Source organism: Meles meles, chromosome 20 (genome assembly GCF_922984935.1).
Source record: "Meles meles chromosome 20, mMelMel3.1 paternal haplotype, whole genome shotgun sequence".
Lineage (NCBI taxonomy): Eukaryota > Metazoa > Chordata > Mammalia > Carnivora > Mustelidae > Meles > Meles meles.
The window spans coordinates 25,845,457-25,867,191 of record NC_060085.1 but is presented as its reverse complement, the minus strand read 5'-3'; the positions used below and the strand labels follow the sequence as shown (position 1 = coordinate 25,867,191).

The following is a 21,735-nucleotide window of genomic DNA, read 5'->3' as shown; positions in this document are numbered from 1 at the left end:
GCATACTGCCTTAACCCAGTACCTTCGTCGATGTGCAATAAATGTGACTTAGTATTACTGCCAACAAATTGATCTATACTTCTCTTTGGCCTGTAAACACCTTGCTGGAAGTTGGCTTCGGTTTTCATAGTCTGCACTCTCTTCGTGCTAGAATGTCACCGAAGGCTCTCTCCTCATGTTTGTGTCAGTGACCGAAGAGAAGAGTGACTGCCTGGGTGGCAGGAGCCTCTAGAAGTTACAGACAGAGGTTGGCGCTTGGAGAAGAGCGAATGGACCACTCTCCTGGGTTGAGCGTTTTTGTCTGTTGGGGACAATGTGTAGCTTTCACGGGTGACTCATCCTTGGGCAGCAGTGACCACTCCATGGGAAATGCAGAATGGAGTTCAGCCCCACATGTGTTGGGAGGGTGTCTGGGTCTGGAGCTGATGGTGATAGGGAGGGCTTCTTTCTCCAAGGACCAACGAGTCAACTCAGCTAGCCATGGGTCAGGCTGAGCAACTGACAGGATGGGAGAAAATAAAAGGTGCTGGCTTGGCGGGCTCAGCTCTTTTTTTAACTTTGAAAAACGCTCCTTGCAGCTCTGAATCGGCCCCTTGAGCTGCAAGGAGCAGTGCCAGTTAACCCACATTTAATTGGAAACTGGGTTAGGGGACATTCTCTCCCCCCCGCCACCAGAGCATGTCCTGCGTGTTGGCCCCCTTCCAGTGGCTGGTACAGTAACAGCATTGACACGGCCCTGGCTGTCTGGAGGCTGGAATCAGCTGGGTGAGTATACCTCCCTTCCTTCCGCATCCGCCGACTCTCTCCTAATTGCGTTTGCCAGCTCTGCAGAGAATGCAGACTTTCCCTTTGATTTTCTGAGAGATCAGTGTCCTTTGTTTATCTTTGTCCCTCTCTGCTGTTTGGAAAACACCTCAACACATCCTCACTGTTAGATTTTAATTTTCCTGTTCAGTGGAATCTTTTCCTCTCTTGGGTGAAATGGTGAAATTATGCAGGTTTCCTTTTGTCTGGTGACTCCCCCCCAGTCTGGGGTGTGTGTGTGAGTGTGTGTGTGAGAGAGAGAGAGAGAGAGAGGGAGGAAGAGCTTCCCTCCCCCAACTCCAGGGCCTCACTGTGCCTTGTTTTGGGGGCTGGGACCTGGTAGACAGTGACACAGTGACTCCCTTGTCTGCTGGGTTCCCACCAGCTGATGAGCAAGGTCATTTTCATACTCATGACACCTGCTTATCAAAACCGCCAGCTGCACCCCACAAAGCCCCCTCCTCACAGTGGAGAGAGACGAGATAAGAATAGACCAGGAGCTAGAGAGTGAAGGACACTATCCACTGACTGTTAAGGCATGGATGGGCATCTGATTGGACGACTGGGCTCTGTAGGCTCTGGATTGATGTAAGTGCCCCACCAGAATGGTTTGAACTGGAAGAAGTTTTTAAACTAAACAATAAGGTATTTGTACACACGTTATGTGATTTGATCCTTTTCTTGTTCTTGTGACCAACTTGACTTTTTAGAAGGCAGTTTTGTAACTTCCACCTGCCTCTTATCTTTTGAAAATGTGACGGCTCTGTATCAGGAAATACATAAATTGCATTGACTAGTGGGGTTTCAGTGCAGGTAATGAATGGCTGAGAGATGGTAGGTGTGAGCTGGTGTGTTACTCCTTTCCCGTCATGGTTGTGGGTGCCATCAGGGCTCCTCTGTCTGGATGGTTTGCTCTGAGCTTCCTGGTGGATCCTGAGGACTGGCCTGGTGGGTGGGTAGGGTCCCTTCCCTGTGGTCTCTGGAGCTGTATATTGAAGGGTAACTGCTTCCATCTGTGGGAGCTGGCCATCAGGGGTTTGGAAATCCAAAGAGCTCATCATGCCTAAAGCTGCTTGGGGATTGGTAGGACCAGACCTTTCTCACCACCGAACAGGTTGTGGTCTTAAAAATAGAATAAGGATGGGGCATCTGGGTGGTTCAATTAAGCCTCTGCCTTCGGCTCAGGTCATGACCCCAGGGTCATGGGATCAAGCCCCACATCGGCCTCTCTGCTCAGTGGAGGGTCTGCTTTTCCCTCCCACTCTCCCTCTGTGCTCCCTCTCTGTCTGTCTCAAATAAATAAAATCTTTAAAAAAAAAAAAATGGAATAAGGGCAATTAAGTGCCTAGGGCTTTAGGTAGGGGTGGATCCAAGTTTGAGGAGCCTGAAACATAATCTGGGGGAGGGCTTCCTCAAGAAAAATAATTTTAAAATAAAAAAAATAATTTCCAAATTTTGTAAAAGTGCAAGACCATATGGATTCCTTTCTAAGAAGGGGCTTTAGCCTCATTAGCTTCCTGCTATGTCCAGTTTGGGCTCTAACAAAACAAGCAGAGACACATTGTGAGGAGAAGTTGAAGTGGGAAAATAAGAGGTCCATCTTAGGCCAGATTAGAAAGGGGATGCTGTGTTCCCATGTGTCTACTCACTGCTGTTCAGCTCTACTGGTGTAACAAAAAGCAGGCACAGTCATTTATGTGAATGAATGGGTGTGGCTATGTTTCAATAAAACTTTATTTACATAAACAGGCAGACCATAGTTTGTCAACTTCTGGTCTAGACAATAATTGAAGGCTGTTTGGTGGATTTTTTGCTAAAAAGTAATAAGTTAAAAAAGCAAATTTTAGGGGTGCCTGGGTGGCTCAGTGGGTTAAAGCCTCTGCCTTCGGCTCAGGTCATGATCCCAGGGTCCTGGGATCGAGCCCCACATCGGGCTCTCTGCTCCACGGGGAGCCTGCTTCCTCCTCTCTCTCTGCCTGCCTCTCTGCCTAGTTGTGATTTCTCTCTGTCAAATAAATAAAATATTAAAAAAAAAAAAGAAAATTTTATAAATTTAATTAAAAAAGATGTTTTATTATTAACTATTTGTGTTCATTGTGAAAACTTTGAGAAGTTTTGAAAAATATAAAGAGGCAATAAAATAATCATGTATAATTCTACCACTCATCAGTAAATGCTGTTAATCAGTGAATATTGCAGGAAATTTCCTTCTTGCATTGGTACGAATATGCATACACATTAATTATTTTAATTGAAATTATGGTATCAGTTTGGTTTCTGGCTTTCTTCTAGAATATGGCGGTCCAGTTGGTGATGGAAATGGTACACTTTTGGAGGATGGCGCTGTTTTGCATAAGGTTGTGGACTGTGGCGTCTGAGCTCTGGGTGTGAAGGCCAGTTATGTCTGAGCTGGGAGGCCTTGGACAAACCACTTTAGTTCCTATAAAATGGAGATATTCATCTTACCCACTTCCCACAGTGGTTGTGAGGATTAAATAAGATCACCCACGAAGAGGGCCTAATTCTTGGCCAGACACAGGTTAAGTGTTCAACAGATTTTGGACATTATTCTTACTTCTGTTGTGGTTGTCTTGTTGTAGGAATGGGAGCAATTCCTGGGTTTTGAGGCAGGTCACGGAGCTGATGCCCTGCCCTGTAGACCCCAACCCATCATCAACCCCACCTACCTGTCACAGCTTGCTAGGAGCAGTGAGGTCCCTGGCCCATCGAGTTCCCGTCACTCCACCAGGGAGTCACATCCTCAGTGGGTCTTTGTAGGACCCAGGGGCAGTCTGGAGACATTGGAGACATTGCTTCTCCCCCCAACCAGACTCCACGGCTTCTTCCTCCATCCCATTCCTTTAGCCGCAGTGCAAGTCAGAGCATCTGCAAGCCTTGCAGGGGATGAAGATGGAGTGAAACCCGTGACCAAGCACTTGCCAAAACCAGGTCTCCTTAAGCCCCAGCAGAGTTCACTCGGGATTTGGGGCTGATCATCCCCTCGTGCAGGTGAGGGGACCGAAGTCCTCGGTTACACAGCAGGTAAATTCATGATCGTGGTGGCACACCTTTCTTTCTTTCTTTTTAATATTTTGTTTATTTAACAGACAGAGATCACAAGTAGGCAGAGACTCAGGCAGAGAGAGAGGAGGAAGCAGGCTCCCTGCTGAGCAGAGAGCCCAATGCGGGGCTCGATCCCAGGACCCTGGGATCATGACCTGAGCTGAAGGCAGAGGCTTTTACCCACTGAGCCACCCAGGCGCCCCACACCTTTCTTTTTGACGTCAAACTTTCACCCGCCACCTTTGTTTCAGTGTAGATCTGGGTTTCTCAGCCTGCATACCACGGCCATTCTGGACCGGACAGTTGGTCTGTACATTGTAGGGCACAGCATCTCCAGCCTGTACCTGCCAGATGCCAGTAACACACCTTCCCCCAACTCATGACAACCAAAAGGATCTCCACACATTGCCGAGGTCACCTGGGGGCAAGGGAGGAGGCATGGCTTGCTAGCGAGGGTCTGGGGTTGGGAGCCCCTCAGCCTCCAGCGGGAACAACTGTCCTCAGCGTGTCCAGATGGGGACTCTCCAGAGAGTTCCCTCTTAGGGCATGAAAAGAGTGAGATTCTTGTCTGAGAGCTTGTGCTCGGAACCAGCACATCCATGTAAGTTCCAGGTGGTTTAACTTTAACCTTCTGATGCCTATAACTTTTTTTGTTCGACTGTGCTTGTGTTTCCTCATTAGGCTGGACCCTTCCCTATTTTATGAAATATGGCATGTGGATCCCAGCTTCACCTTTCCTCGTCGACTTCCCATGTCCGCAGTTTGCAAGTTCCTGATGGTGCTCTCACGGTAGCAATGCACCCCATCACCAGAACCGGGGAGAGAAACCTTGTCCCTGGGGCCAAATCCCACTTTGAAGTTTCCTTTTGGTCCCCTTCCTGGAGATCCTGCATCACCTCTTAGGACCCTCCTCTTTTGCTCATTTCCTCCCTCTAACTTGGCTGTTGCTCATCTGTTCTTTCTAAGTTTAATAGAGCGGGGGTAAGTTAAGAACTAGAGACAGGGAGGGAGGGCTGAGACATCTCTTTCTTGGGGTAAAGTGCATTTTGTAAAACAGCCCATGTCTGTTTTTCATGAGAGCCCTTCCTGCTAGTCAGGCCTTTTCACGAATGTTGGGATCCTTTCTTCCTAACGATGGTTGGGGCTCTTGGGAGCCAGGGCTCGAGGCTCCCAAGAACCCCAACCTAACACTGGGGAGTAAGGTACAGATTGCAAATGGCCAAAATTAATCTTAAAAATCCTCCAAACTCTGCGTGAAGAATAGTATGTGTGTTTTTTGTGTATAGCCCTCCGCAATGACTTGTGTATTTAGAGGTCGGTAGACATAGTTTCCATGGAGCAAGGAGGGCACGAGCAAATAAATTCCCCCGTGATTTTTAATGTGACACAGTACAGAAAGGGCAGGTGTCCCTGAATCCCAAGGAGCAAGGCCCTGTGCTATGAGGCTCACACACTGGCCAAGCAGCAGGGAGCCGTGTGGGAGAGGCTGGGCTCAGGAGGCAGCTGCCTGGGATCTGGTTCATGAGCCACCGCTTGCCGCCTGGTGATCTTATTCAAGCCTGTGGCCTCCTCGGGCCTCAGTTTCCTCTCCTCTAAAGCAGTGTGAATACCACCAGCACCTGGCACAGAGGAAGGGCTCACGTGTTAGTGGTCATGCTGCTGCTGTTGTTCCTGTCACTGTCATTACACTGTTATTATTACCAGTGGGACGTGACTGGTTTGGGAACAGAGCTCCCATTCCTGCTGCTCTTGGCTGAGGTGTTTCCTTTGAAGAGATGCGCCCCGAATTCCTCCCCTGCTACCTGCCTTGCTTCGTGCTGCAGACACAGCTGAGTGGCCAGAGCCGCTTCTCCACGCGCGCTCCTCCTTGCTTGCTGCAACGTGGCTCGCTTGTTGTTTGAACTGCTCCAGAGACTTGGCAGATCCACAGGCAGCCCTGCACATGCTGGCCTGTCCAGAAGGATGACAGAATGCAGATGCGGTTCTGACCTCCTCAGAAACCCGCCTGCCTCTGACCTCACTGTCCCAGCTCCCAAACACGTGTCCCTGGCTCGGGGGGCTGAGGGACCTGGATGAGGGGTAGGGGGTTGGACGAGACAGCCCACAAAGGTCAAAGGGTGGGGGGAGGACTTTTAAAACTGCTCTGGGTCCCTGAATGGTCAATTAGGAGAATTGCTGGCGGGCTGGGGCGCAGGCCCCCAGTGTTGTGGATTTCCACGGAACAGATTATCTGTGGAATATTTTGACTTCAGAATTTATTCATGAGTCTTCCAGCCGAAATGAAAAGTGAGAAAGTTAAGCAATATGTTAAAGGGAAGGAAAATAAGCCAGACTTAGGGTCAGGAGTCCCAAACTGAACTGTTTGCAGGACCTCCAGGGCGTTATGGGCGGTTTGGTTTGTTCCCTGTCCTGGGGCCTGTTTCCTCCTTCCAGTTCCTGCCTCCTTTTGGGAATGCAAGCCCACTGTGACCAGATCTGCTGCTTTCCCGAGAGACTCCAGAAGTCAGGATCTTAATGTAAAATCTCCAGATTTCTCCTGAAAGCACTTCAGAGTTTGAAAGGTTTGCAACCAATCGGCCAAAAAAAAAAAAAGCAAAAAAACCAAAACAAAACAAAAAACCTTTAAATTACATCTCTGGGCTGGAATTGAGAAGTCACCAACTTGCAAGGGATTTACGACATGCTCTGCTCGTGCCTGTGGAATTTGCAGATGAGGAAACTGAGGTCTGGAGAGATGTGACTTATTCATGATTCCAGAGCTGGATTTGAATCCAGGTCTCTGGGGCTCCAATCCCAGGTCTTCCCCTCCCCCACCTCCCAGCATTACCCGGATAGTGTGTTTGGCCTTCACGAGGGCTCTTGGATGGAGTTTTACTACAGGTGGCGGGGGTCATCCCAGCTCTGCTGTGGAGCTCACAGAGTGGCAGCAGGAGGAAGGGGCCCCAAGGAGCCTGAACATGGTTTCCATTCTCAGTCGACTCCAGGACGTCTGCGCGAACCCAGAAGAGGCTGTTCTTGGCAGAGCTGCCTCCTCAGACTCATCATCCTGAACAGTGCATGGTTTTAATTTTGCCGAAGTTTGAGCTGTTCTAGGAAAGTACATCCAACGTGGTTCAACAGAATTTTCTGCCCAAGAATTTATACCGTTTAAAATATTTTGGAGATCTTAGCACGAAGCAGGCTAGGATAATCGCCATGATGTCAGGCCAAAGTCAGCCTTGTCCTTTGTCTAGAAAAGACCGGTGCTGCCTCTGGGCTGTGGCATCAAACCCCAGCTGCCCAGCAGAGCAGCCCTGCTGGGATAAGGTGATGAGAAATTTGCATCTGTTAGATGGTTGGTGTGGCCAAATGACTGACCAAGGGGCTCAGAAATGAATGTTTCCTGTTCTGCAGGGGTTGGGGGCTGGAGGGAGTGGTTGGGGATGGGGGAGAGGGTGATGCATGGTCGGAGACTTAGGTACTCATGTGCTGCTCAGTCTGCTCGTAAAAAGGAGAGTTCTATTTTTGCAAGTTAGTGCACCGTGAACCCCAAACACCAAAACCAGTCTTTTGGAGGAAATTGATCAGGATCCAGGAGCAGCTGTCAGGCCCCGGGAGGGTGACTCATGAGCAGCAATGTTCCTGGAACACACCCGTCCCTGGCCAGCTAGGAAAAGGCTTAGCAAGGAGGTAAATGTGGAGGGGTGTGGTGGGCGCTGCAGGCCTGGCCTCTGTTTTCAAAAATGATGTGTGTTACAGTCAAGGCATCCATCCCCTATGACACTCCAGGCTGCTTTAAAAATCGGAGTTTCTGCAGGCCGTGCTGGCTGCCTGTTTTCATCTGGAAGACCACGGGGTCACTTTCCAAGCCTGATCTTGGAACAAACAAAATTGGTTCTAGCTCAGGTTCAGCAGGAGGTATGTGCCACCGCCGCCCTTTTGTGGCCGCCTTTCCTTCGGGGCTGTTGGAAGGGCTTCTGAAATCGGTGCGATCTGTGGTTCTCAGCAGCGGGAACAACTGGTTTTTCAGGCTGTTGAGAAGGAAAGTCTGTGATTTATGTGGCTGACGTATGGTGTAATTGAACCCCCACCTCCAATCTCTAAAGTTCCAGAACAAACAGAATTCATCTGAATCCACAGTTTATTTATTAACTTTTTGCAGACGAATAACACCTAAGCAGAAGAGGCTGCACGTAACCACATAGCTCTCCGGCTTTTTCCCCCCACAGAATACACCTTTGCGTTCAGATCAGGAAGCACAGCATGAGCGATGCCTAGAATTGTTGCCCGTGGCCCCCTCCGTGGCGGCTGGGGGAGGGGCGGACCACTATCCTGACTTCCGACTTTCTGTAAAGGGAATCACCAGAGTGGGGGTCAGTGGTTTTGAACTTCAGCCATCCTAAGCAGGGGGTGCCGTGGAGCTGAGGGAACACTCAGCTGGGAGGGTTGTTCTCTGAGTGTTGGAAGGGAGGTTCTTGTGGCATTCGTGGGCTGGGGTAGATGTGGTTTCATTGGCTGGGGCAGAGACAGATTTGTGGGCACATCCTTGAGAGCAGGGGAGCACGAGGAATTGTGACCGTGCCTAGGGGGCCGTGCGGGGCAGGCAGCACCCTGAATTTGTGATTGTGTGGGTCCTGTTGTGTGTGCCCCTGACACATTGCCGTTTTCTTAAAGGCGTGATTGTTGAGGAAGTAGGAGAAGCTGTGAGCTGCCTCCCGGGGATGGAGTGGGGTCCTGAAGGGGAGCCAGCAAGAAATGCCATGTGTCGTTGCTGATAGAAATCCGATCGTCCCGGATGCCGCCTGTCAGCATGTGGGCTCCTGGGAGCTGTTCTCGGAGGGCCCGGATGGTGCCTGCTGACAATGGACATGGTAGGAGGCAGCCCTGCCTAATGAGTTCCTTGTCTCCTGGCCGAAGGTGTGGGGTTTCTTTGGGGGAAGCCGTGAGCCTCTTTGATGGTTTGCTTAAAAACAAGAGAGGTCTGTCTCGTCTGTGTGGCTGTTCCACGTGGACTTCACACTGGTCCTTGACACCGACAGCTGGGAGCTCCCCGGCAGGTGCGGACATAGCCCGGCCTCTCAGTGATTTGCGCTCACATTACTTGAACGTGCGCCTGGGGTGATTTCTATATATATACACTTGCTTTGTGTGGCTCAAGGCAGCAGAGAAAGTAGCAGATCCTAGTAAGAGTGGTTCCTATTGATTCAGAATTCATTCAACATTTATTAAGCGCCAGCTGGGCACCAGGTGCTAGGGATGACTTTACAGACAGTGAGTGGGGTGTGTGACCTTTATCGACCTTCGGTGTTACAGGTAAGCTAGTGGCTCATTTTGGGGAGTGGGTGTATGTTGTGCATTTGTCTCTCCTGTTGTGTGCTGCTGATGTCCTAACCAGGAACTTGCCCCAAACAAGATGTTATATGTAAAGCATTTTGTGCACTAGAAAATGTTTGGCAAGTAAGCCCTTGGAGTTATTTTTATCCCACAGCCTTCCCTTTGTGTGCCAAGTTACAGTATAAGGAGCAGGCCCTGTGCTGGGCACACTACTAACATTATTCTCTGCCTTTTGCATATAGGGAGCAGAGCCTTGTGGAGGCGATGCCCACTTCCCTTTAAGGACTCAAGTTGCTTCTCCAAACTTTATGCTTAGCTGCTAGCCATGGACAGTTAAGGTCTTAGGCAGAGCTGATGGGACAGGAGGGGCAGACTGTCAAGCTACTGGAATGCTTTATTGATTAGGGAGCTTCCCTGTGACTCTGATTCATGCTGAGGCTTTTCTGTTGTGCAATAAACACAGTTCCCATTGGGAATGCTCCTTTAGTCCTTGTCATCCCGTTTGACTGAGTGAAGGTGGTGACAGGTGGCACTCAGGTGGCAGGTGGGTTACTGCAGACACTTTGACTACTTACGGTAGTGTTTGCTTCCCCGAGCTCTCATTCTGCTCTGCTGCTTCCTGTCTGTGGCCATGCCTCAATTTCCTCGTCTGTCAAATGGGGGTGATGGGATTGCTACAATAATCCAGATGAAGAGCTAACAGGTACTCACAGTCATTTCTCTTTAGTTATTCCTGCATTTTCCCATCTCCCACATCCTGAAGACACTCTCAGCAAAAGCAGAGTCTCTTTTGCCCAACGGTGTAGCTTAAAATTTTGACTTTTATGGTCTGCATTTTAGGCTGGGCTCCTTTGTGGATTTTTAAAAGACTTTATGTATTTATTAGAGAGAGAGAGAGAGAGCACGTACGGGTGTACACGCTTGAATAGGGGGAGGGGCGGGGGAAGAGAAGGAGAGAGAATTTCCCTGGCAGACTCCATGTCAAGAGGGGAGCTGGCATCAAAAGAAATGAAATCTTGCCATTTGCGACGATGTGGATGGAACTAGAGGGTATTATGCTTAGCGAAATAAATCAATCGGAGAAAGACAACTATTATATGATCTCCCTGATATGAGGAAGTGGAGATGCAACGTGGGGGGTCTGGGGGGGTAGGAAAAGAATAAATGAAACAAGATGGGATCGGGAGGGAGACAAACCATAAGGGACTCTTAATCTCACAAAACAAATTGAGGGTTGCTGGGGGGAGGATGGTTGGGAGAGGGTGGTTGGGTTACGGACATTGGGGAGGGTATGTGCTATGGTAAGTGCTGTGAAGTCTGTAAACCTGGCGATTCACAGACCTGTACCCCTGGGGATAAAAATACATTATATGTTTATTTAAAAAAAAAGAGGGGAGCTGGATGCAGGGTTCAACCTCACAGTCTCATGACCCCGAGATCATGACCTGAGCTGAAACCAAGAGTCGGATGCTCAACCGGCTGAGCCACGCAGCACCCCTCCTTTGCGGATTTGAAGTGGACGTCCTATAAAGAGGGTGATCGATTCATCCCTTGAGCCCCCATTTATCTCGGGGACCGCCTGGACTGCACTATCCTCTGAGTGCATGGGGAAGGCTCAGGTTCCCGGGCTGGCCAGGGTGAGATGTTGGGGAGTGCTGGTGCATGGGGGAGGCAGTTACTTGAAAGGGGACCTGTGGGTAGAAGATGATGCTGGCTCTTACATTAGAGTAGTTTGTTTATGTGCCTGACCTTGGCCAGAGAAAGAGGAAATGTCAGGCATAGACTGACAGCACCAGGAGCCCAGCCCAAAGGAATGGAAGGAAGACCCGGCTGGTAAATCCAGACAAGCCGCTGGAGGGTTCCAGGAAGGAAGCTCGGAGGGCGTTGCCTTTCCCTTGCCAAGTTTTTGTCTCTTACAGATGCGGAAACATTATCAGGGTGGATCCGTGAGAAAACGAGTCCCCTGACAAGTCCGTTAGTAAGCGGCTCCAGACTGTCATGATCTCCCTGGGTCTTGTAACCAGTCGTAGGTGCCGAGGACATTCTTCTGGGTTGGTCAGGGGCCCACATGCATGGACCAGGCGCTCTCCCCCAGTTCCCGCAGCCCTTTGTGCCTGGGGGTCTGTGACCCTTATTCCATCTAGTCTTTAAGAGCAGGTAGTGGCTTGTGTGTCTCCCTCTCTGGGCGAATGAACTTCTGGAAGGCACGGCCTGTGGGGGTGTGTGTGAGCGTGCACGTGCGTGTGTCAGAGTTACCAGCCATGTTTGTTTCCTATGACTGCTGTAACACATGACTGCAGACAGTGGTTTCAAACAGTTCTGGTCTCAAACAGTGGTTTTACAGTTCTGGAAGCCCATAGTCTAAAATCTGTCTTATGGGGCTCCCTTCAAGCGGTTGGTAGGCCTGGATCCTTCTGGAGGCTTTGGGGAAGAATCTGTTTCTTGGCCTTTTCTGAGTTTTAGAGGTTGACAGCATTTGTTGGATTATAGCCCCTTCCCTGGGTCTCTGCCCTCTGCTTCCTACATGTCTCCTACTACTGCTCTGACGCTCCCATCTCCCTCTTAGGGGAGCCTGATGATGAGGAGGATGTCAGGCCTGCCTGGGTAATCCGGGATACTCTCCCCACCTCAAGATCCTTAATTTCTTTCTTTTTTTTAAGATTTTATTTATTTATTTGACAGACAGATCACGGGTAGGCAGAGAGGCAGGCAAAGAGGGAGGAGGAAGCAGGCTCCCCGCCGAGGAGAGAGCCCAATACAGGTCTCCATCCCAGGACCCTGGGATCATGACTGGAGCCGAAGGCAGAGGCTTTAACCCACTGAGCCACCCAGGCGCCTGAGATTCTTATTTTCATCACATCAGTGAGGTTCCTTGTGCCGTGCAAGGCGATACATTCCCAGTCCCTGGGGACTGGGACAAGGGTGTCTTTCAGGGGCTGGTCTTTAGCTCGCCACATTCCCTGTAGTGCTAGGCTTATAGGTCCCAACGCTGCCCCCCGCCCCCAGATTTGTGATGCTGGCGAGTTAATGAACAGCCTGTGCAGCTCCCCATCTGGTAATCGTACTACCCCTTCAGAAACTTAATTGAAGTAATAGATGTGAAGGGCTTAGAGAACCACCTGGCACCAAAGTAAATGCATTTTGAGTATTTGCTGTTATCGTTGTTACTCTCTTATTCTTCGTAAGCACTCAGAAAGTGTTGGGGTGCGTGTTCTGCTTTCCATTTTGGTAGTCCCTGAGTGAGTCTTAAATTAAATATATATATACATATATATATTTATAAATATATACATACGTATATATACATATATACGTACATATATATGTATATATACGTATATATAAACTTATAAATATATATGTATATATATATTTAATTTAAGACTCACTCAGGGTTTTAGTATATAAGACTATAAGACTAACACATCTTGTGTGCGGAAATATTTTCTCTTCCTTTGTAGACTGATACATAAGTAGAACTGAGTGTAGGGAGAGGTTAATCTAGTACCTAAATAATCCGATTGGCTACCATTCAAGTCTTTTCTCACTTTGCTGTCCGCTTTGTGCGGCTTTTGTCCTTATGTTCCCACCATGGCTGCTCGTCTCCTGCCCTCACGCCCATGTTCCAGCTGGGGAGGAACTAGAAGGGAGGGTCAGCACTAAGGCAGGGAAGCCAAGGCCTTCGGGAATCCTCAGCAGATTTCTGCCTACATCTCTGACCAGAACCGGGGTGTGTGTCCTTCCATAGCTACAGGGGGTTTGGGAAGGTGAGAATGTTTAACTGCAGCATGTTGGGTTCTGTTGGTAAGGACAAAGGGATGCATCAGCCTCTGTCATGATTCCCCAGAGAAACTCTGGCTGGGATAGGTCCTCCAGATCCTAATAAGAATGGTTGTGTGTTTATCACAGCATTGTAATGGCAGAGAACTTTGAACAGCATACATATCCATTAGTGGGAAATTCACAAATAAATTGCCATCATATCCACACCATCGAGTGCTCTAAAGCAGTTACGGCCTGTGTGTATCAACATGGGTAAATGTCAAACATGTAAAATATCAAACAATTGCAGAAGGTTAGGTATAACACAGTATGATTCCACTTAGATAAAGTTTACATACAGAAAACTGGCTTCTAGTTAGCCGGTAAGGAAAAAATATGAATCAGGAGTGATCAGCATCACAGCCAGAATTGGGGAGGAATGTTACCAGGCAGGGATGTTCGTGAGCATCCGTTGTTACCTGTGACCAAGGAAGGATCCGGGTTCTGTGGTGCCTGCCACATATATAATTGGGGAGATTCCCTTTTAAGAAAAAGAGGTCCCCACCTTGGGCTTTACTGTAAATCTGCCTCAAACTGGTCTTTGCAAGAGTGTGCGTGGCTCAGTGGGTTAAATGTCTACCTTTGGCTTGGGTCATGATCTCAGGGTCCTGGGATCGAGCCCCGTGTTACACCCTCTGTGTGTGCTTGTGCTCTCTCTCTCTCTCAATCTGTCAAATAAAAGAAAATAAAATCTGAAAAAAAAAAAAAAAAGATTATATCTGATACGCCAAGATTATATCTGCTAAAGTTATATGGGGAGCTCTTTGTAGATGGGTAATAATAACATTCACAATCACAAGAGCTAAGTTTTTAAAGGCCTCACCATAGGCCACGCCCTGCACCGAGCATTTGGCAGGAACTTTTCCTTGATGCTTCACAGCCAGCTGCTGATACAGACGCCACTTACCACCTCCTTCTATGGCCAAGAAAGCAGAGACTCAGAGGGGTCAAGTCATTTGCCCAAGACCACACAGTTGGTGCATGGCGGAGTCAGGGTTCACATTCACGGAGGAGAGCAGGACTTGCTTACTAGGGACTAAATATACCACACGTAGTGATCTCTCCGTTGTTGTTTGTGTGTGTGTTATGTTTCCTTCATTAAGACTCATAATTTTTGGGGCGCCTGAGTGGCTTAGTGGGTTAAAGCCTCTGCCTTTGGCTCAGGTCAGGATCCCAGGGTCCTGGGATCGAGTCCCACATTGGTGTCTCTGCTCAGCAGGGAGCCTGCTTCCCTTCCTCTCTCTCTGTCTGCCTCTCCGCCTACTTGTGATCTCTCTCTGTCAAATAAATCAAAAAAAAAAAAAAGACTCATAATTTTTAATTAAGTGGAGGAAGAGCAGTACAACCTGAAAATATTTCTTCCTATTACATGGAGGTTATTTTTGGAATTAGTGTGTAATTGAGTCGGATTTCTCAAAGTAATTGATTTGATGAGTAGGCAAGGATCACTTGTGATAAGTTAAATGTCTTTGACTAAAGGACATTGGGTTAGGGTGCCTGAGTGGCTCAGTCAGTTAAGCGTCTGGCTTCAGTTCAGGTCAGGATCCCAGGGTCCTGGGATCAAGTCTGGCATCGGGCTCCTTGCTCAGTGGGGAGCCTGCTTCTCCCTCTCCCTCTTCCCCTTCCCCCTGCTCATGCGCTCTCTCTCTTACACGCTCTCTCTTAAATAAATGCATATAAATCTTTTAAAAAAGGACTTTTGATTTAAAAAAAAGTCTTCAAAATCCTTGTTATACTGAATCTGTTGGCTGAACTCATGGAAAGCACCAGGTGTAAATAATCAAGAAGTCAGTCCTAATGATTAACTAGTAATGAAGCTGCATGAGAATCTCCCCGTATGGATGTATTAGGCATCATGAGGCCCCAGACCCACATGCATGACTGTGTATGTGGGTCTGTTTCATGGCGTCTGGTGAGGATAGGACTCCGTGCGCTCCTGGGCATAACACATGGATATAACTTCCTGTGGATCCCAAAATGATTAATCCCACAAGGAGGAGAAAAGCATGAAGGCAAGCCGTGACTGAATCGGCCATTCCTCAAAACTGTGTGAGTTAAAAGTCAAACCAAGGAAAACCCACAGGACCTGCTGCCTGGTGCTCCACTGGTATTTGGGAAAGAGGGCTTGAGGAAGGCTGGGAAGGTCCCTGCGCCACAGGGCTTGGCCTGTGGGCTTGGCTGTGGCTCCCCCACTAGACTGCCAAGGCCGTGGAAGAGCTCACGGCCACACAGAGCCCTGCACACGGTCTTTGCCCCAGGGAGCCCCATAGCCAGGAAAGCGGGGAAGTGAACCAGCGTCTATCCAGTGTTGCTCTTGGCTGCAGGGAGGGAAAGGAAAAAAAGCCAGAATGACCAGGAGAAAAGGAGTTAAACCACCTTCCTGGTCACATTTAAAGGGTACTAATGTTTGTACATATTTGTAAATATTGAGTATACCGTTACCAAGTAACAGCCTTACCAAGTGACTGAGTGGAGGGCCTCCTTCTGTCTGAGTGCAGTGGTTTGGGCTTCTTTGTTGTTGTTGTTCAGAGAGGGTTTGGCCCCTTTTCTTTTGAATAAAGGGGAGTTTGTTTTTCAATTGTCTGTGTGCAGGAAGCATTGGCCGACTGTAAAAATTTGGCACTGAAAAGCGAGCGGCAGTGCGTGAGGTTACTGATTTGGTGTTTGCATAAATAACTCCGGAGCCCTAAAAACCACCCTGTGCACCATCCCATAGCCTCAGGACATCAAAGGCATTGAGGTCTCTCCCTCCTCGTTTTGCAAATGGGGAAATAGAGGCCAGAGGACCCTGCATGCCACATTGCTTATAGTGGTTTACAAGTTTGTCAAGAGCATGACTTTTTGTTTTTTATTAAGATTTTATTTATCTATTTGTCAGAGAGAGAGAGAGAGAGCAAGAGTGAGAGCACAAGCAGGGGAAGCAGCAGGCAGAGGGAGAAGTAAGCTCCCCACCAAGCAAGAAGCCCAATATGGGACTCTACCCTAGGACCTTGGGATCATGACCTGAGCTGAAGGCAGACTCCTAACCGCCCCAGCTGCCCAAGCATCCCAGGAGCATGACTTTTTTGAAAGAAAAAGTTGACAAGAGAAAAGTTGAAAGAAAAAAGTTGAAAGAAAGTTGACAAGTTATAAGCATCCTCCAGAAATTCTAGGTTGGGGCATGGAGCCCCTCGATGGGTAAATGTATAAAATCCTTTGGGTTTCCTTAGAAGTGCAGGAGGAGGGGTGAGTCAGAGCCGTGGGGTAAGGGATCATTTATCCCTTGCTCCCCATCTCTTGCTGGGGTCTCTCATTTTACTTCCAGCCTGTCTTTCTCTGTCAAGCAGGTGTCTATGCATGGGGGGAAAGCCCCTGCAAACAGCTCCTCTGAGTTCCTGTGACAATGTGTCCTGCTGGGGAGGCTCTGTACTGTCCGCTTTGTTTATGGAGAAGCTGCCAGACCCCACTCTTGCCCGGTCTTTCTTGCTCAGACAAGCCCGCTGCTAAGCTGTCAGGGGGCAAGGTTTGTTTTTGATATATCTTCCCACCCACCACGAGCTGTGCTTCCTCCAATAGCAGCCCCTTCCAAGAAGCCAGCTCCCTCAGCCCCGTCCCTAAGGCCAGTTCTCTTCTAGGCCATGGACCAGGCAGAAATCACCAAATGTGGACCCTGTCCTGCAGAAACTCCCCCCAGAGCGTGTGGGTGGACTGAACTGAAATTTGGGGACAGAAGGGAAAGTGGTCTATTCTTAGGGAAGTCATGGGGGTCAGGAAGGCTTCTCAGAAAGGGTGGCCCAGGGCTAGGTCTTCAGAAGCTCAGTCGGTTGGAGAGAACCAAGCACTACAGGCCTAGATGTTGGAATGGAGGTGGGGGGCATCCTTCGGCAGGGCTGGATGTGTGGTATGGGGATGCTGGGGTGGGTATCCCAGGAAATAAGTCCAGGGGTAGGTGGGGTGGGGGAGTGTAGTGGTTAGTCTACTTTGCTCTACTTTTTATCTTGGATTTTATTTTCTAAGAGGTATGGAACCTTTGGAAGATTTGAAATGGGATGCAAGGATCAGGAGGGAATGACTGTTTGAGATTTAACAGCTCCTTGATGGTCGAAGTGTGCACAGGGAGTCAAGATTGGGGGCTGGCCTGGGTCAGGGAGGGAAGGGTCTGAAGCACAGTGGATGTAGAAATAGTGGGGGGGGGGTGTCTCTGGACTCCCCGGGCTCCAGGGTGGGTGTGTGGAAGATGGTGAATCTCTTCTCTGAGTGGGGAGCCATAGTTCCCAGATGCACAGAACAGGGCTTAGTTCTAGCCCCGTTTTCCTTTCCCTCCCTGCAGCCATGGTCATAGAGGTCCCAGCACCTGCCTTCTTCACTCCTCTCATTCGAAGCTCACTCAGCCCGAGCCCCATGCCCCAGGGCCTTGCCCGTTGCTGGCTCAGCTGATGAATTGCTTCTTGTTATGTGTGGGAGTTAATGGTTGGTGTTAATGGTATTAATATGTTACCCAGCCCTGGTAACCTATTTCCATTTTAAACAGGTGCTTGGAGCTCTTAGGTCAGCACTGAAAGTTTCATCAGAATTTAATCAGAAAAACTTCGAATGTCCAATTTTAGCTTCAAGTGATTTTTTTTTTTTAAGGTTTTTCTCTAGTGGAGTCTCAAATTGAGATCAGGTTTGAACAACAAAAAATAATATGCGAAGACATTTTACTCTCTTTTGCCCTCTAGTGGCAGATTCTTGAACACCTCTTTTCAAGTCCAACCACTTTGGGATTCTTTGATTCAAAAAATAATTATTTCATGTCTCTTATGGGCTAGATGCCTCAAAGAGCCTCACTGTCTGGGCTGCTTATGATGGCCACCTGGCCACCCAGTCTGTTCCTAAAGGATCATCAAGGCATATGAAGTAAGTTAAAATGAATTAATTAGGTCTGGAAGATTTTATTTTTTAAGTTGTTGGTTTTTGTTTTTGTTTTTTAGCATTTGCCATTTCTCTTTGACATAGTGTGTATCCTGAGGTATTACAAACAGAGGTCTGAGAATTGATGCGGTGTGTGCCAGTCGTATTTCCCACTACCCATCTCATTTTCTTTTATTATCCTGGATTCAGAAGAATGTGGATTGTACTGTTTGTGGATTGTGGATTGTTATGGATCTAATAAGAAAACTATTACAAGATTACCCATCAGTTGGCTCAGGTCATGATCTCAGGGTCCTGGGATTGAGCCCCATGTTGGGGCTCAGTGCGGAGTCTGCTTGGGATTCTCTCTCCTTCCTCTGCCCCTTCCCTGCTCATGCTCTCTCTCTAGCTCTCTCTAAAATCAATCAATCAATCATCTTTTTTAAAAAATTTATTTATTTATTTATTTGACAGACAGAGATCACAAGCAGGCAGACAGGCAGGCAGAGAGAGAAGAGGAAGCAGGCTTCCCGCTGAGCAGAGAGCCTGATGCAGGGCTCGATCCCAGGACCCTGGGATCATGACCTGAGTTGAAGGCAGAGGCTTTAACCCACTGAGCCACCCAGGCGCCCCAATCAATCAGTCTTTTTTAAAAAAAGGATTACCCATCAATGTTAGTGGTAGTATCTTGAGACAAGTGGGGTATATAATGCTGGAAACACATGAACTCCTCTGTGAGGGGTGGTGAAACGAATGGGGCTGATGAAGTTCTTTTCCCTTCCTGGCAAATAATTTTAGAGAAATATCCAGATTCCACCCTCAACCCCCCAAAGCCAGCTCTTCTGGAAAGACCAAACATGTGGATGAATGAACCGAACTTTTCTGTGAGTTTTTATTTGCATGCCTGACAAAGCAGGTGAGTGCCCAGCACAGTGCCTGACGCACCAGCACTCCAGGAATCCTGCCTGCCCGCCTTCGTGACTAAAGCTTGTATGGTTCCACCTTGTGTGCTTGCCATGTTTTCGTTTTGGCTTTACTTTTTTTTTTAAACATCTTAATTTAATTTTATTTTTTTCAGTGTTCCAAGATTCATTGTTTATGCACCACACCCAGTGCTCCATGCAATATGTGCCCTCCTTAATACCCACCACCAGGCTCACTCATCCCATCCCCCCCTGCAAACCCCTCAGTTTCTCAGAGTCCACAGTCTCTCATGCTTTGTCTCCCCCTCCGATTTACCCCAAAATTCACTTTTCCTTTCCTTCTCCTAATGTGCTCCATGTTATTCCTTATGCTCCACAAGTAAGTGAAACCATATGCTAATTGACTTTCTCTGCTTGACTTATTTCACTCAGCATAATTTCTTCCAGTCCCGTCCATGTTGATACAAAAGTTGGATATTCATCCTTTCTGATGGCTGAGTAATATTCCATTGTATATGCGGACCGTATCTTCTTTATCCATTCGTCTGTTGAAGGGCATCTTGGCTCTTTCTTCGTTTGGTGATTGTGGCCATTGCCACTATGAACACTGAGGTACAGATGGCCCTTCTTTTCACTACATCTGTATCCTTGGGGTAAATACCCAGTAGTGCAATTGCAGGGTCATAGGGTAGCTCTATGTTTAATTTTTTGAGAAATTTCTACACTGATTTCCAAAGTGGCTGTACCAACTTGCATTCCCACCCACAGTGTAAGGGGGTTCCCCTTTCTCCACATCCTCTCCAACACTTGTTGTTTCCTGTCCTGTTAATTTTGGCCATTCTGACTGGCATAAGGAGGTATCTCAATGTGGTTTTGATTTGAATCTCCCTGATGGCTAGTGATGGTGAACATTTTTTCATGTGTCTGTTAGCCATTTGTATGTCTTCTTTAGAGAAGTGTCTGTTCATGTCTTCTGCCCATTTTTTGGACATGATTGTCCGTTTTTGGGTGTTGAGTTTGAGGAGTTCTTTAGAGATCTTGGGTATCAGCCCTTGGCTTTACATTTTTATGCAGATATTTTGCCCCAAGCTTCACATAGCATCATACTGCTTAGTCAACAAAGCCTTGTGGTATTTTTTAAAAAAGATTTTATTTATTTATTTGAGAGTCAGAGAATGAAAGAGAGAGAGCACAAGATGGGGGAGGGTCAGAAGAAGAAGCAGGCTCCTCGCTGAGCAGGAAACCCAATGCGGGACTCGATCCCAGGACTCCAGATTCATGACCTGAGCCGAAGGCAGTCACTTAACCAACTGAGCCACCCAGCTGCCCACTTTGTGGTATTTTTAAAAATAGTGTCTGATCGTCATAACAGCTATGAAAATTAACATTGAGCCTTTTCATGAGCTATGAATATTATCATATCCGGAGGACTGAGGCTCAGGCAGGTTAAGCAGCTTGTCCAAGGTCGTGTAGTTAATTACCAGCCTCCAGCCAGGGTCTTCTGCCCCCAGGGCTGGTGCTGTTTACACTGTGAGAGAGAAAAACCCCTGTTCTCAGGAGGCTGGTATCAGACTTGATTGTGGAGTGATATTTTTGGTGACAGCGTTCAGGGTTTCCCATCCTGCTATCATATAGACTTCTGTGAGGAGGTGTTTATACTGATTTGACTTGGCGAATAAGCATATGGTAGAGGTGGGCTGGGCCACAGAAGGCACTGGGGTTGGCAGAGGGCCTGGCACTGAGCTGCTGATGTCCGAAGGTCAGGATTCTCCACTGTGCTGGTGATGAGGCTGGCATCTGGGGGTGTCGTCCCCCCAGAGGGGTCTTCTCCCCCTTGAGAACTGGGACTTTGCCAGCCTGGATCCTTTCTAATTCCTGGAGAAAGGTGACATGGAGGTGCGGCCACATAATCCAGGAAACCTTGTCCCAACCTAGGAGGCCAATTCTGTGTTCCTAGGACACAGCCACTGTATGTGTCTGAGACAGAGAGGAGGGACTCGACAGCCATGTCGTGATGTGGATATAGCAGATGTTGGCTGAAAGGTTCTAGTCACAGATGCTGGAGGTCACACACCGTTCCGTTTCTCCGGTGTGCCACACTCCCTACCACAGGACCTCTGCACGTGCTGTCACCTCTGCCCAGGATGCGTTTCCCCCTGTCATGCTTTAGATCTCATACAAAGGTCCACTTTTCTCTGAAAACCTTAACCATTGTACAAATATATACTTAGCCTGGGGGAAATATCTATTTAACTCACAAATGAGAAAACTAGAAGGAGGAGGAAGACATGACTAGTTTTAATAAGTACTCAGCAGTGGGGCACCTGGCTGGCTCAGGGGGTGGAGCATGCAACTCTTGATCTCGGAGTTGTGAGTTCAAGCCCCACGTTGGGTGTAGAGATTACTTAAAAATAAAATATTTTAAAAGAAACGTATTCAGAAAGATATATGTGTGTATATACACATGTACACATATGTGCATGTGTGTGCGTGGGGGGATGCGTGTACAGTCGTGGGAAAACATGGAGAAAATGATGTTGAGATAAGACTGCAAACTTAGATCAAGGTTATGGTTAGATTATGGTTAGGCCCTACAGGAAAATAACACTGTAAGCTTTGGAATTCTGTCTTATACCGGACAGAAGTTATTTGTGACTTACCAGTCTATTATAAGTTAACATCCTAACTTTACAGAGTCTGGGCCCTCTTCAAAACTGAATAGTGAGTCAAATAAAATTATCTTACCCTGTAGGCAGGCTCTGGCTACGGACTTTGAAAAGGCATGCTTTATTTCCTAGTTTTGGATACTTATTCAAAATGGCATTCTACCTTGAGTTGCTAACACAGTGCCCGACCCAGGAGAAATCAGTGGCTAAGTGTTGAATGAATGAGCACACGGGAAGAAGGTTGGTTCCTCAGGCACACATAGGGCCGGGTG

General features: G+C 48.0%; 1 protein-coding gene across 2 annotated transcripts in view; it reads left to right on the top strand.

The window, feature by feature from the left end:
- ARHGEF3 (Rho guanine nucleotide exchange factor 3) overlaps window positions 1-21,735 on the top strand; it is a 320,726-nt gene that overhangs the window by 47,777 nt on the left and 251,214 nt on the right. The window contains exon 1 of one of the 2 annotated variants that reach the window (XM_045991711.1): window positions 731-765. The exons of the other annotated variant lie outside the window; for it this stretch is intronic. The gene's annotated coding sequence lies outside the window, so the exon portion shown is untranslated. Of the gene's footprint in view, window positions 1-730; window positions 766-21,735 lie in introns of those variants that run through there. 2 annotated transcript variants of the gene reach the window in all.